Source organism: Equus caballus, chromosome 3 (assembly GCF_041296265.1).
Source record: "Equus caballus isolate H_3958 breed thoroughbred chromosome 3, TB-T2T, whole genome shotgun sequence".
Taxonomy (NCBI): Eukaryota; Metazoa; Chordata; class Mammalia; order Perissodactyla; family Equidae; genus Equus; species Equus caballus.
The window spans coordinates 87,265,022-87,278,005 of record NC_091686.1 but is presented as its reverse complement, the minus strand read 5'-3'; the positions used below and the strand labels follow the sequence as shown (position 1 = coordinate 87,278,005).

General features: G+C 39.2%; 1 protein-coding gene across 2 annotated transcripts in view; it reads left to right on the top strand.

Annotated features, from left to right (window-relative positions):
- The first annotated feature begins 8,726 nt into the window (after nucleotides 1–8,726).
- The window catches only part of ATP10D (ATPase phospholipid transporting 10D (putative)), a 109,985-nt gene continuing 105,727 nt past the window's right edge, over nucleotides 8,727–12,984 (top strand). The window contains exon 1 of one of the 2 annotated variants that reach the window (XM_023638138.2): nucleotides 8,727–9,045. The gene's annotated coding sequence lies outside the window, so the exon portion shown is untranslated. The remainder of the gene's footprint in view (nucleotides 9,046–12,984) is intronic. The other variant, XR_011437132.1, reaches the window with a different exon arrangement.

The following is a 12,984-nucleotide window of genomic DNA, read 5'->3' as shown; positions in this document are numbered from 1 at the left end:
CAATAATAAAAGGAAGACCCATGTACTCACCAGTGATGGTTAATTTTATGTCAATTTGGCTCACCCACAGTACCCAGATATTTGGTCAAACATATTCTAGATATTTCTATGAAGGTCTTTTTCAGATGAGATTAACTGTGAATCAGCAGACTTTGAGTAAAGCAGATTAACCTCTATAATGTGGGTGGGCCTCATCCAATCACTTGAGAGCCTTAATAGAAAAAGACTGACCTGCAAAAGAGGGAGAATCCTGGCAGCTTCAGAATTCAGCTTGTATATCACTCGCTCCAAGAAGTCTTGTCTGCTTATACCTGGGTTGCTTCCACAGTACTTGAACTTTCCCCATCATAGCAGTTTTCATATTGCATTACAATTGTCCGATTATTGCTCTTCTTCTGGATGAGGCTACAAAGTCTGTGAAGACAAGGACTTAGTTCATTCTCAGGTCCCTAGCACCTAGCCAGCCACACAGTAGGCTGTTAGTAAGTGTTTGTTGAATAAATATATGAAGCCCCTGTACACTTGTCAATGGCTGGGAAAGAGTGATAGGAGGTGCTAGAATACCTAGGGCTCCCAGAGAGGGAAATGTTCTGAACCAGAGACAATCAGACAAGAATCAGGAAGTTTAGACATCCTCCTCGATCGTTGTTAGTCCCTGGCACCATAAAAGGAGCCCTCCTCCATGGCAATAGGCTCCAACATGGACTTGAAGTCCATTTTACAATTTGCAAAATGACCATTTTCTCAGTGGTAAATGCAAGAGCTTGAGTTAGAAGAACAGGAAATCTCTGTTAACCTCACAAAGCTTTCGTTTTGTTAAGAAGGCAAGAGGTTTGGCTGCATTTGATCATGTTTCTCTCCTGCTAAAAGTAGGATTACCTTGCTGTACCTTATTTCCTTATTTTTTTCTGGTATGCAGGAATATAAACATAAGTGAACCTATCTGGTCCTCTGTTCCATTTTTGAGCATCTACATTTTAAAAAATCTCAAGATGTTTGAAATCCACAACATCTTATCCTCACACATATGTGTGCTTTGAATGTGTCATTGAACTGCCTGACAGGAGTATCCAGGCTGGGAGGCAGATGAGGTTTTCAAGTGATTAAGGAGAGAGCACATAGAAGGGTATGGGCTCTGGTTACAGGGGGTGATTTTTAAAGCTCCAGAATTGGAACTTTCCACCTCCAAAATCAATAAGGTATGGAAAATAAGTAGTGATGGGCAACAGTTCTTTGAACTCTGAAATCATTATTTTCTATTTTGATATTTTTGCAAGATTCAGTAAAGATACTCAGTTGAAGAGTGAAGTATTTCTTGAAACTTAGTTACTAACGTATACAAATGAGAGCTAGATAAGCAAAGGAAAAATGTATAGCTATATAATACGTTTTAGCAGCAATACCATAAAAGGCTGACAGTATCATAGTAAACTTATCTTTAAAGGAATATCATGTTTCATAACTGTTAATTCCAAGTGCTCAATTACCAGGCACTGAGGTACATATGAAAACCTTACCATCCTGACACACATAGATTATTTCCCCTCCCTGTTAGGGTCAGATCTAGGTAATGGTAGCAACAAATCATTCCGGAGATGAGCAATAATCAGAATGATTAAGCAACTCTAGTCTTCCAGTAGCTCAGGCCAAAACCTGGGGATTATCCTTGAATCTCTTTCTCTTATAACTCACGACAATTTATGAGCAAGCCTACTAGCTCTACCTTCAATATATATCCAGAAACTAACCACTACCTTCACAGTTACCATCCTGGTTTAGGCCAAAATCTCTCCCCTGGATAATTAAAATCACCTCTTGACTGCTCCCAGCATCCACCATTGCTCCCTCTAGTTTGCGGTCAACAGTAAAGCTAGAGTGCTCCTGGTAAAACATTGGTCAGACTGTATTAGTCCTCCAGTCAAACCCAAGTCTTTCCAGTTTACTCAGAGAAACATCCAAAATCCTCACAGAGAACTGCAAAGCCCTCCAAGATTTTACATGGTTGATGTCACTTTCTACTACTTCCTACCACCACCACACTGTTCCCCCAATCACAGCGCCCTAGACACACTGGTGCTGTGCTGTCTCCCCAACATTCCAGGTGTACCCCTGCCTCAGGGTCTTTGCACTGAATCTACCCTTTGCCTGAAATGCCCTGTCTCCAGATACCCTCATGGCTTGTTCTCTCACCTCCTCAGATCTTTGATCAAATGTCACTTTCATGGTAAGACCCCCCAAAATTGAAAGCTATCTTCTCCCCAACTCTGGCACTTCCCCTTCCCTGCTGTCTTCTCCATAGCACTTACTACCATCTGATGTATTTAATATTTTACATCCTTCCAACGAGGGCCGGGCTTTTCGTTTTTTTTCCTTTACTCCTCTATCCCATGTCCCTGGAATGGTGCCTACCACACTTTGGGTGCTCCATTAATATTTGTTAAATGAATAAGTGATGGAATAAACACAGATATAGGGAGTTCTGAGTACAGAGGAGTTGAAGCTGAAGACTTGATTCTTGCTCCAACTTTTTCTAGTACTGTAGAATTGACATGTAACCCAAGCGTCTCAAATTCTTCCTGTCTTCTAAGGTCACTGTACCCCTTAAAATTTAAATAAAACAACTATAACTCCCTCTTGTTTATAATATTCCTAGAGAAAGGGGGGCTGATCACCTCTTGCCCTGAATTTGTGCCCCCCCCCCCCCCCATAATTTGCAATCCCAGCTGGTCACACTGCCTCAAGTTTGCCATCTTTTCTCTGGGCACCTCCCCTCAGGCATAGACATTCCTCTCCAATTCCCTAAACCCTGTTAATAGAGGCTGGTGGGCACAACAGACTTTCATTAAGGGCAGGAGGGTAATACAGAACAGAGATTTTCATCACTTTTTATGGGTTGGCATTTATAGAAAATGATACTATTTGTACAGCCCAATGAGGTAAACTGATTGATCTATATGGGGCTTGGTATAAAATTTCATTGCATTTTCTTTATATAACAGAATTATAATAAATTTTAAAATTCAAAGTGTTGAAGATATTAAAAACTCCGACTTTATATAAAATTTATTTATAAAAAATTTAAATTTTTCTTGAGTATCTCTTACTAGCTTTGGCAAATATTTTTTCTAATATAATTTTTTATATTGAGATATAATTTATGTGCTGTAAAATTTACTTTGTTTAAAGTAAAGACCCCTTTTTGGTGGTTTTAGTAGAGTTGTACAACCATCATCACTATCTAATTTCAGGACATTTTCATCACCCCAAATAGAAACCCTGTACCCGTTAGCAGTCACTTGCCATACTCCTCTCTCCCCAGCTCTGGATTTACCTATTCTGGGTATTTCACAGAAATGGAATTATACAATATATGGACTGTTGTATCTGGTCTCTCTCTATGAGCATTTTTATATGAGGTTTTATGTTTGAAACGGCTACATATAATTTTGGATAAATGTAATGATTTCTTCAAATTCTTGATAATTACCGTCAATGAGAAACTATTTTTACAACCGTACCAGAATTTGCAAGAGTTGAAATTCTATGTAAAGACTCTAATAGCCCTTCCTTTAATTAATTGAGCCATATAAAATTGCCATTTTTGGATGTCAAAACTAGCTGAATATTGGCAGTTGCGTATGGTTCAACCTAATATTTCACTGAGTGATGTAAAATTGAAATTCTTTGTGACAATGGGAATGGATTTTTAATCCAATTCAATTTTTCATGTCGAGTTCTAATTTCCAGAACATATGTCCTAAGCAGCAACAGACCCCCACAGCGGAAAATGGGGAGAAGTATCCAAGATATGTGGAAAAAGAGAACCAGGACCAGGCCTGGAGCTGTGCTTGCTTTGGCCTCCTCACCAGCCCCACCAAACATTCCCTCAAGCTAGTAGCTGAGCTCTTTGGGAACCTGGAACACAGATCCCTCATCAGCTCCATGGGTTCCTGGTCCCTGGTGAGCTCCAGACCCCCAGGCCCCATGCAGCCACACTCGGGGCTGAGAGATAGTTATCTTGCAGCACACCCATAGCCTGTTGGAATACTGCACCACAGAAAAGGAAACAGCTTAGAAGAGGATATTACATATCAGTTTCTTAAAGCCGCTTAGCCGTACCTACTCAGGGAATTTGTCATTGACCTTCTTCCACCTCTGGCCCAAAGTTGTGTGCCATTCCTTAGAGGCTGGATCGATCTTCTCTCCTCATAGAGCTGTCGTCCATCTTCTCACTTTTCCAAAGCCACCAAACTCCTGCCTTCTCTGGTCAACAGGGGAAAAACATGATAACCAGAGAAATGTATACTTCTTTGTCCCAATTAGATCTGAATTTAGACAAAAGCTCTGGGGCCTACTTTTGTCTAAGTAAGGGACTGATGAATTATCTTTCCTAAACTAAAGGGCCGTCGATCCATGTGAGGAATTCTGCTACTGTCCTATTAACAGTGTTTTCTATCACATTACAAACAGGATCAAGAAGGAGTTGATGGACATATCCAGAACTCTGGGACCAGCTTGTTTCTCCGCCATTATGGAGCTTCCCTTTCTGAAATTCTGTGTGATCATTGTATTTCAAGGATTTTTATAAGATTAAAAGCCACCCTGTTCTCATATGGAAGGAAGTGATTCAGCTGATATAAAGGAAAGGAGATGTAATTCCTCTTTTCAAGAAAAGCACACACATAAAATTAAGGCCTAAGTTTACAAGTGGTATTAAGGACGTATATATTCTTGTTGTTTCTAAAAAATATAGAATTTCTACTCTCAACAAGGCAGTTATAAAATCATAGCACGGTTTTACCTTCCCCCAACAAAAATCATTCAATACTCACCTTCCTAATTTATTGAAAGCTGTGCTGAATAGTCCTCAATAGAATGTGGGTTCTCAGGTCGTTCACCTACTAGCTGTGTCATCTTGAGCGAGTTGCTTTATCTCTCTGCACCTCATATTTCTCATCTCTAAATGAACACTGAACTCATAGGGCCAATAAGAGGGCTAAATGAGGTAAGAGATGTGAACGACTTAGAACAGTGCCTAACACTGTGTCGACGAAAATAATCCATATCCAATCTATAAGTGAAAATTTGGGTGAGTTTATTCTGAGCTTAAATCTGAGGATTATAACCCAGGAGAGTCTTTCCACAAAGGAACAGAGCACTCCAAAGAAGTGGGGGTATAAGGGTGGTTATATACCCTCAAAGAGGATGTTTCACATAGGATTGAAATGTCCCTTTTACAATAGTCGCGAGACTGCTCTGTCGGCACAGCGATTGATGGAAATAGCAGGTAGGTCTGCTGTCTCGGTGAACACAGCAGGGTGGCAGTCTCTTGTCTCCAGCTGGGTGGTCACAGGTGAGCTGGGAGGTGAGTGCAGCAATCAGTTCCTAGCCTAAGGAAAAATGCTAATGTGGGGGCAAGTTGCATCTTTATCACAAGGGCCTTTGTTCTGGCCATAGGAAATGTCTAAGCAGATATGCAATGCATGCTCAATAGCCAGTCAGGCCCTTTTGGAGGAAAAAAAGAGAGAAGTCAGGCCGAATAGGTTTATACCAAATGACTTCCTCATATACTCCAATATATCCTATTGCTTGCCATTTTTATTTGTCAACTGAAATGTTTTACTAGTGCTTAGTAAATATTAAGGAAGGAAACAATGAGAAAGAGAAAAAAATCTGGTGACGATGTTACTAAAATCAGGGCTCATATACATGGGATAAGCCCTTATTACCTGAAGCATTGATCTCTCCTTTTTTTGTCCAAAATTTAGTCAGGAAGCCCATCCTGGAAAACACTATCCTTATCTGTGCTTGAGTTACACTCTGATAATAAGTACAGAGAAGAAGAAATGGTTGATTACGAATCATGAAAAATCAGATTGTGTGTCCCTTTAGGAAACACTGTTGTATGTAAACTATTTTGAGGCAAACAAACAAAAACATTGTTTTCTGTGTTATATGTTAAAGCAGCAGCCTGAAAGAATGAATATTTCTCTTTCACATATAACTGGATAAGAAGTATCATCCATCATAAGAATCATGCTTACTGTCTTTTAAAAGTGTTTTCTGATAAATTCTTAGCCCACTGCTGCCATGCTAATCTTTGACTGTGTTTGAGAAAAGAGAGGGGAGAGTAGAAGTCAGTGACTTGATAACTATCATTCATTAAGCACCTATTATTTGCTTTACCCAGTGATAAGCACCTCAGCTACATGACTCAATGTAATCTTAATAACACTGAGGTAGATATTATTGTATTCATTTTACCTTTGGGGCTTAGAGATGGTACCCAAGATCATATATCTAGAAACTTTCAGAGCTAAGATTTAAAGCTGGGTGAAACATAGGCATTGGACTACTATGCCATATGTTTCCTACTGGCAATTAATTACGAAGCTATAAGTTTAAAATACCAATTACAAATAATTTTCCAGTTAGAAAAGATGAAATGTCTTTCATCTACATTATATGCTTTGAATATTAGTTTTGTAAAAACTTCGTGAGAAGATAGGTACATAAAAATTGAATATATTTCTGAAATTACAAGAAAGTAAATCTATTTCAAGTTTGGCAATGACTGAATTACTACTTATATTTCAATAGCTAATGTGCTAAATCAAAGATTTTATGGTTTGGGTTGTTTTTTCTTTTCCTACAAAATGGAAATAACCCTTAGGAGAAAAGGGGTTAGGGAAACATTTGCAAAAACAAACTGAAGCCCACTTTAATAGTGGTTATTTGAATGACCATTCATAAGTATTAATTTTTAAAACTTGATTATACCATTTAAATCATAAATAGGACACATGCTCCTTTCATTCAGTCAAATGATACAAACACAAATAGAAAGGTAGTAATGACCCTTTACTCTTCCCTCCTTGTCCTCTCAGTAAACAATTTTATGTATCTTACCACATATTTTCTACATTTGTATTAAATATGCAAATATGTAAAGAATATATATAAAGATAAGCTGTATTACAAAATGTTTCACATTATTCTGCTACTGTACTTTTTCTACTTAAATGTATTGTAGATTTTCCTCTAAGGCAATAAGTTCAATCGTAGCCAGTGATTCTCAACCCTCACTGCAGATGAGAATCACTTGAGGAGCTTTAAAAAGAAAAGGAAAGAAAATGCCAGAGCCCCACCTCCAGAGACTGCAGTTTAATTGGCCTGGGTGGGGCCTTGGCATCAAGCTCCCCAGTTGACTGATGGGCAGCTAGTTAGAACCACTGATTTAAGCAATCCAAACAGGCTGCAAATACCAGCTGCCTGCCTGAGTTGTCCTGGTATGTGTCCTCCCACCAAGGCCCTGGGATTACAGCATCAGGGCTGACTGTGGAAACTCTGGGAGGCCTATCTTACATTTTGTCTGCTCAAGAAGTTTGGCTGTCAAGAAGGAATTTGTTTCATTTTTTTTTTAAAGAAATTTTTCCTTTTTCTCCCAAAGCCCCCCGGTACATAGTTGTGTATTTTCAGCTGTGGGTTCTTCTAGTTGTGGCATGTGGGATGCCGCCTCAGCGTGGCCTGACGAGTGGTGCCCTGTCTGCACCCAGGATTCAAACCAGTGAAACCCTGGGCCGCCGCAGCAGAGTGTGGGAACTTAACCACTCGGCCACGGGGCCAGCCCCAAATTTGTTTCATTTTAAATCATATTAGGGACAGTCACTGCAAAAAGTGCTACGAGGGCCAGGAATTTCAGAGGCCATGTGAAAGACAGTCTGCTCTGCCAGGCTGAGTTTATTCCCAGAGTCTACTAAACTGAAGAGATTTGCCCTTGCCTGTAGTAGGAGGTTTCCCAAATCAGCCTTTGCAGGAAGCCACACCCAGAACTTGTTTCTCCCCGTCTGGGAGAGGCACCTTCTCCGTGGGTGCAGAACTCGTTTGGCCTCTCCAGCCTGGTCTGGGAGAGTTTACAAGTCTCCTGAGCAGCTCCACGTGTCTGTCTGAGTGAGCTCTTCGCTACTAGTGAAACATTTGTATGACCATTTAGTTTTCTTCACTCTCGCTACACATTTGGGAAACATTTGAGAAAATGGAAGATGGCTGTACAAAACAGGAGAGTTGTGAAAGTTTTCGCCCTTCTTTTATTTTTGTTTCAGTAGGATAAAAACTTGGCAGTGAGTAGTGAGTAGGTTTTGGTCTGAATTACTGCCCCCGTTGGTTCTGCCTTCTCAGAATGTCCTTCCCCTTTCTCAAAGCACTTAGTCGGTCAGCAGTTTTGAGAGAACAGAAAAGTTGCTGGAATTTTTTTAGGAGTAAAAAATTTTTTTAAAGCTGTTTTAAGCTAACAGATCATAGCAGGTGTATGGACAAAGCCACATTATACTGAGGGAGGAAGGGAATAGAAGGTCAAGGAGTGGGAAAAAGAATCAGAATTGTGGTCTTTTTCTTCAGTTTCTTTTCTAGTTTAAAACAATAGCATTAAATGTTAAGATTTGATTCCTTTTCCCTCCAAAAAATAATTGTCAAACATTTCAAGTCTAGGTAAGTGGGTGAACTGTTAAACAGAATTTTTGCAAAACGACAACGACAACGAGCCAAACCCTCAACAGCAAGCAATCTGTACTGTAACGTTAAAGTCAGAGGTGGGACTGTAAAGGCTCCAGGACCCTGGGGCATCTGTGCTGGGCAGACTGGCAGCTCTGTCCAACAGCTGGAGCTGGGAAGCCCCAGCTGCCAGGCCCGCCCCCGCCCATGACGTCACAGGAGGCGGGGCTTCCGGCGATTGGCTGCTGGCGGAAGCTTGGGCTGCTCTGGAGCCGGGAGGAGTGGGGAGGGGCAGGAGGAGAGGAAGCAGGAGGAGGCGAGGGCGGAGGAGGAGGAGGAGGTTGCCGGCTCTGCCCCGGGTCTGGCTCCGGCTCCGGTTCTGGCTTCTGAGTTTGGGAGCTGTGTGAGAAGTGATTTTTTTTTTTCAACCCCCAAAGGCAAGTGGCTGGTGTAGAAGCATAAGCCGCCTCCACTCTCCGGATTTTTGCTTGGTTCTTCTTTTGCACCTTGGGACCCGTGACCGTCATGCTGTGATGTGTGCCGAGGGAGGAATTGGTAAGGGTGAACGAGCGAACCCCTTTGACTATTTCCCTGCCTTATGTTTCACTACCCACTCTCTTTTCCTCTTTCTCTATTTCTTCTCTGTCTCTCTCTTCCCCTCTTCCTCTCCCCCTCCCTCAATAATTGTGTTCAGGTTTGATGAAGTGCCTCAAAACTAGTTTAGGGCTGATGAGCTTAAAAAACAAAACAAAAAAAAAAGGAGAAACTCGCCATTTTCAGTCACTTGATTTGAAAAGAGAAATTATTTTATCTATTTTTAATGCTGGGTTTTGTGAGAAGGTAAATTATGCACACACACACACACACACACACCCACCCACCCCTTTGTCATATTGTGAAATCTGCAGTTTAAGGTGATTTAAGGTCTGTCTCAAAGTTAACGAAGAGAATGGGGATTATTTCCTTAGGAAGAAAAACGGTGTTTGCATTGGAGCTTGCTCAAAAATAGTTTTTAAAGGAGCACTACAAAAAAGCCCGCGCGTTCTTCCTGGCAAACACTAACTTTGCAGAACTTAATTGTTGTTTGGGGCACCCTTCATCTTTCATTATAAAACATAGAGTTATACTTTACTATGTACAGCAGAGAGACTTCTGGGTGGTAAGTGTAGCCCTCCAGCCTGGAGGGTCGAGCACCCTGTGCTTTTAGAAAAGATATGTTTAAACTACTCCTAATCATAAGGGCATGTTAACTCAGGTATTTAGAACGTTATCTAAATAAGACCAAAGTTTCTTCGTGCTTCTTTTCACACTAGTTTTTTGCAAGGAGAAAAACAATCCTGTACTCTGAGAGCAAGCCTCTGACTAAGTGTCCTTAAAAAATGGACCCACAAGGATAGGGTCTCCTTATCCACCAATAAATGTTACTGTATCAGAAAGTAACTCCAGAGGATATAATTATTTTTAATTTGGGTGGGTCACATTTCTGTGAAGAATACCATCATAAAAAAAAAGTCTTTGTTGGCTTGTTTAAAATGAAGGTAACAGAGTAAACTCATTCAGTGCTGTGGTGTGAGCCCTCACTTCAATCTATCCCAATAGGTAATGTCTCCTCCTTCTGGACTCTTTTCTATTCTTAGTACAAATACATATTACATACCTACATTGAGATAGTTTTTATCAAAATGAGATCATACCATATATGTTGAAAAACTAGGCAACATTCAAAATTTTAAGTAATTTAAAAAATAACATTGTAACTGCTAATTTAACATTTGTTAAATTGTATGGAAAAGATGGAGAATCTAAGTCTAAAACAGGGTGTCAGGAATGTTTGACCTTTACATAGCAAGAACTGAATACTTTTTCAGTTACTTAGTGATTAAATGGAAATTGAATAGGATATCATTTATTTTGATGTTAGTGTTGACCTAAATAAAGAGGTAAACAGTTGGCAAGCTCAAAATTGTCAAAAAGATGAGTTTCTTTGGGAATAGCAGAGGAATTGAAATTCAGGATAGGCAGATTGTAGTAAGCCACAGACAAGTCTGTGGAGGGTTTGGGGTAGGCTGTATTTATGGGCACAGAATGTAAAGAGAGGAGAGTTCAGTTAGAGTGTGTTAAAATCAAAAACAAATGGAGAACAGCTTTGAAAATTCCCCTGAAACACAAAACCAATCCAATCATACAAAACTCAATTATGCTTCTTTTTCCAGACCAACCTGACCTGGGTCATTTTTGTTCATGCCTGTGGTGATCATAAGTAGAACTTCCCAAGGTTGATATGAAGCAACCCCTGGCTAACTCCCAATCATTTAAGAAAATTCCAATATTATCAGTTTTCTGTAAATTAGGAATTTATGGGAAATGAGTCTCAGTCCTTAAGTTTCGTTTTCCTTAGGGTACCTGCATGAGATTTTCCATTTTGTATTCTCTGGTTCCATTTTAGGTTGAACATCTTTCACATCTGCAAAGGAAGGAAATGCTCAGAATTTGATTATAATGTATAACAAGACAGAGATGACTCATTTGTTAGACAAATGCACTTCTTAGAGTCACTTTTTAAAATTGAGATAAAAAATGTCCACATATTCAAACCTTCATTACATGTCTTATTTATTGTCTGATCTAGTTGGAAGCAGTCTTTTTAAATGAGGGAAAATCAAAGAAAATGCCACAAGCAAGATCACTTGGGGATTCTCAGAATCCAATGCATCAGTGAAGATAAATCTAATAGCTTGTCAGTGCTTGAAAAAAGGAGAATCTGTTTATCAGTGCTTCGAACAATTGTGTGTACGCTGAATGCTATCACCATTCCTGGTGAATAGTTACAGCACTGAGCCCCTCTCCTTAAATCTTAGAAGAGGTTGTGAATATGTATTCTCTTGAAAACATTATTCCCTTCCTTTTATCTTTGATGGATTTGTTTCATTTCAGAAATCATCTTACCTATAGAAACAATACTTTTCACAAAACTAATCGCTATTAGAGTAAGAAGTAATAGTGATGCTAGTTTCGTAAGAGTTGCAGCCTTAATGGAATCTTCTTTTATGCTACTCAATGAAGGGTTTATTCACGCAACTATTTGAGGTAATGGTATGAGAATATGTATCAAAACCTGTAAATGTGTGTAGCCCTTGACTCAGTAATCCAGGGTCTAGAAATGTATGCTAAGGAAATCAAGTGAATTCCATTGGAAGATTTATAAATGTGTTCATTACAGTGTTATCTGTAAGATGGGAAAAATTAGAAACAAAATAAAGCCTGCATTAGCAAAGTATTTAAATAAATTAATGTACTGTATATCAATACTGATAAATTTCAGTTTCCAAAATATTTTTGAAAAAATTTCGTGACTTAGAAAGATCCTTGTATTGAGTGAAAAAAGCAAGATTTAATACTATATTATCTTTAATGTGTAAAATATAATTTTCACATAAATACATATAAAATATCATTTACTCAGTGAATATTAAACTTTTACAATATATCAGGCATCATTCTAAATTAATAAACATTGAACAACACTGAACAAGACTGTTGCACTTCCTGTTTGTACACAAGTTCTGTTTGTATCAATGGATATATCCACTGACATTTCATGTACGGAAAAAAGTTGGATTTCTAGGTGGTAGAGTTATAGCTTTTTATTTCTTTATATTTCTCCTGATATCCCCAAATCTTGTATAGCAACTATTCTTATTATAATCCCAAAAATACCATTTTGAAAAATATCACCAAGAAATACCATAACCTAAATTAAAAGACAACCTCTAAGCTCTATATTTTATATGCCAATTTGCCCCTTTCAAAAGATATCATAAAAAACAGTGAGAGATGGATGAACACCGCTATAAAAAATGATCCCCAATGAAAAATGGACATAAATGGGCAATTCACAAAGGAAAAAACGGAGTTTTCTAAGGTTGAGGGTAGAGGGATGTTAACCTCCCAATAATCAGTGAATACTCAGCATAGCAATAAGTTACCATGTTTTCACACGTCACGTTAACATACATGGAAAGCAAATCAAAATGTGTGAGGTTGTTGGGAAGACTAATGATATGGAAAAATGTTCTTGATATGAGGAATGAAAAAGTAAATAACAAAATATCCTACTTTTGGGGCCGGCCCAGTGGCGCAGCGGTTAAGTGCACACGTTCCGCTTCAGTGGCCTGGGGTTCCCCGGTTTGGATCCCAGGTGCAGACATGGCACCGCTTGGCAAGCCATGCTGTGGTAGGCATCCTGCATATAAAGTAGAGGAAGATCAGCATGGATGTTAGCTCAGGGCCAGTCTTCCTCAGTAAAAAGAGGAGGATTGGCAGTAGTTAGCTCAGGGCTAATCTTACTCAAAAAAAAAAAAAATCCTACTTTTGAAAAAAAATCCAGTCTATACACAGAAACTACTTTATTGGTGGAGAAGAAACCAAATGTTAATCGTACTTATGTTTGGGTGGTGAGATTATAGGTGATTTCTAATTTTTCTCTTGGTATTA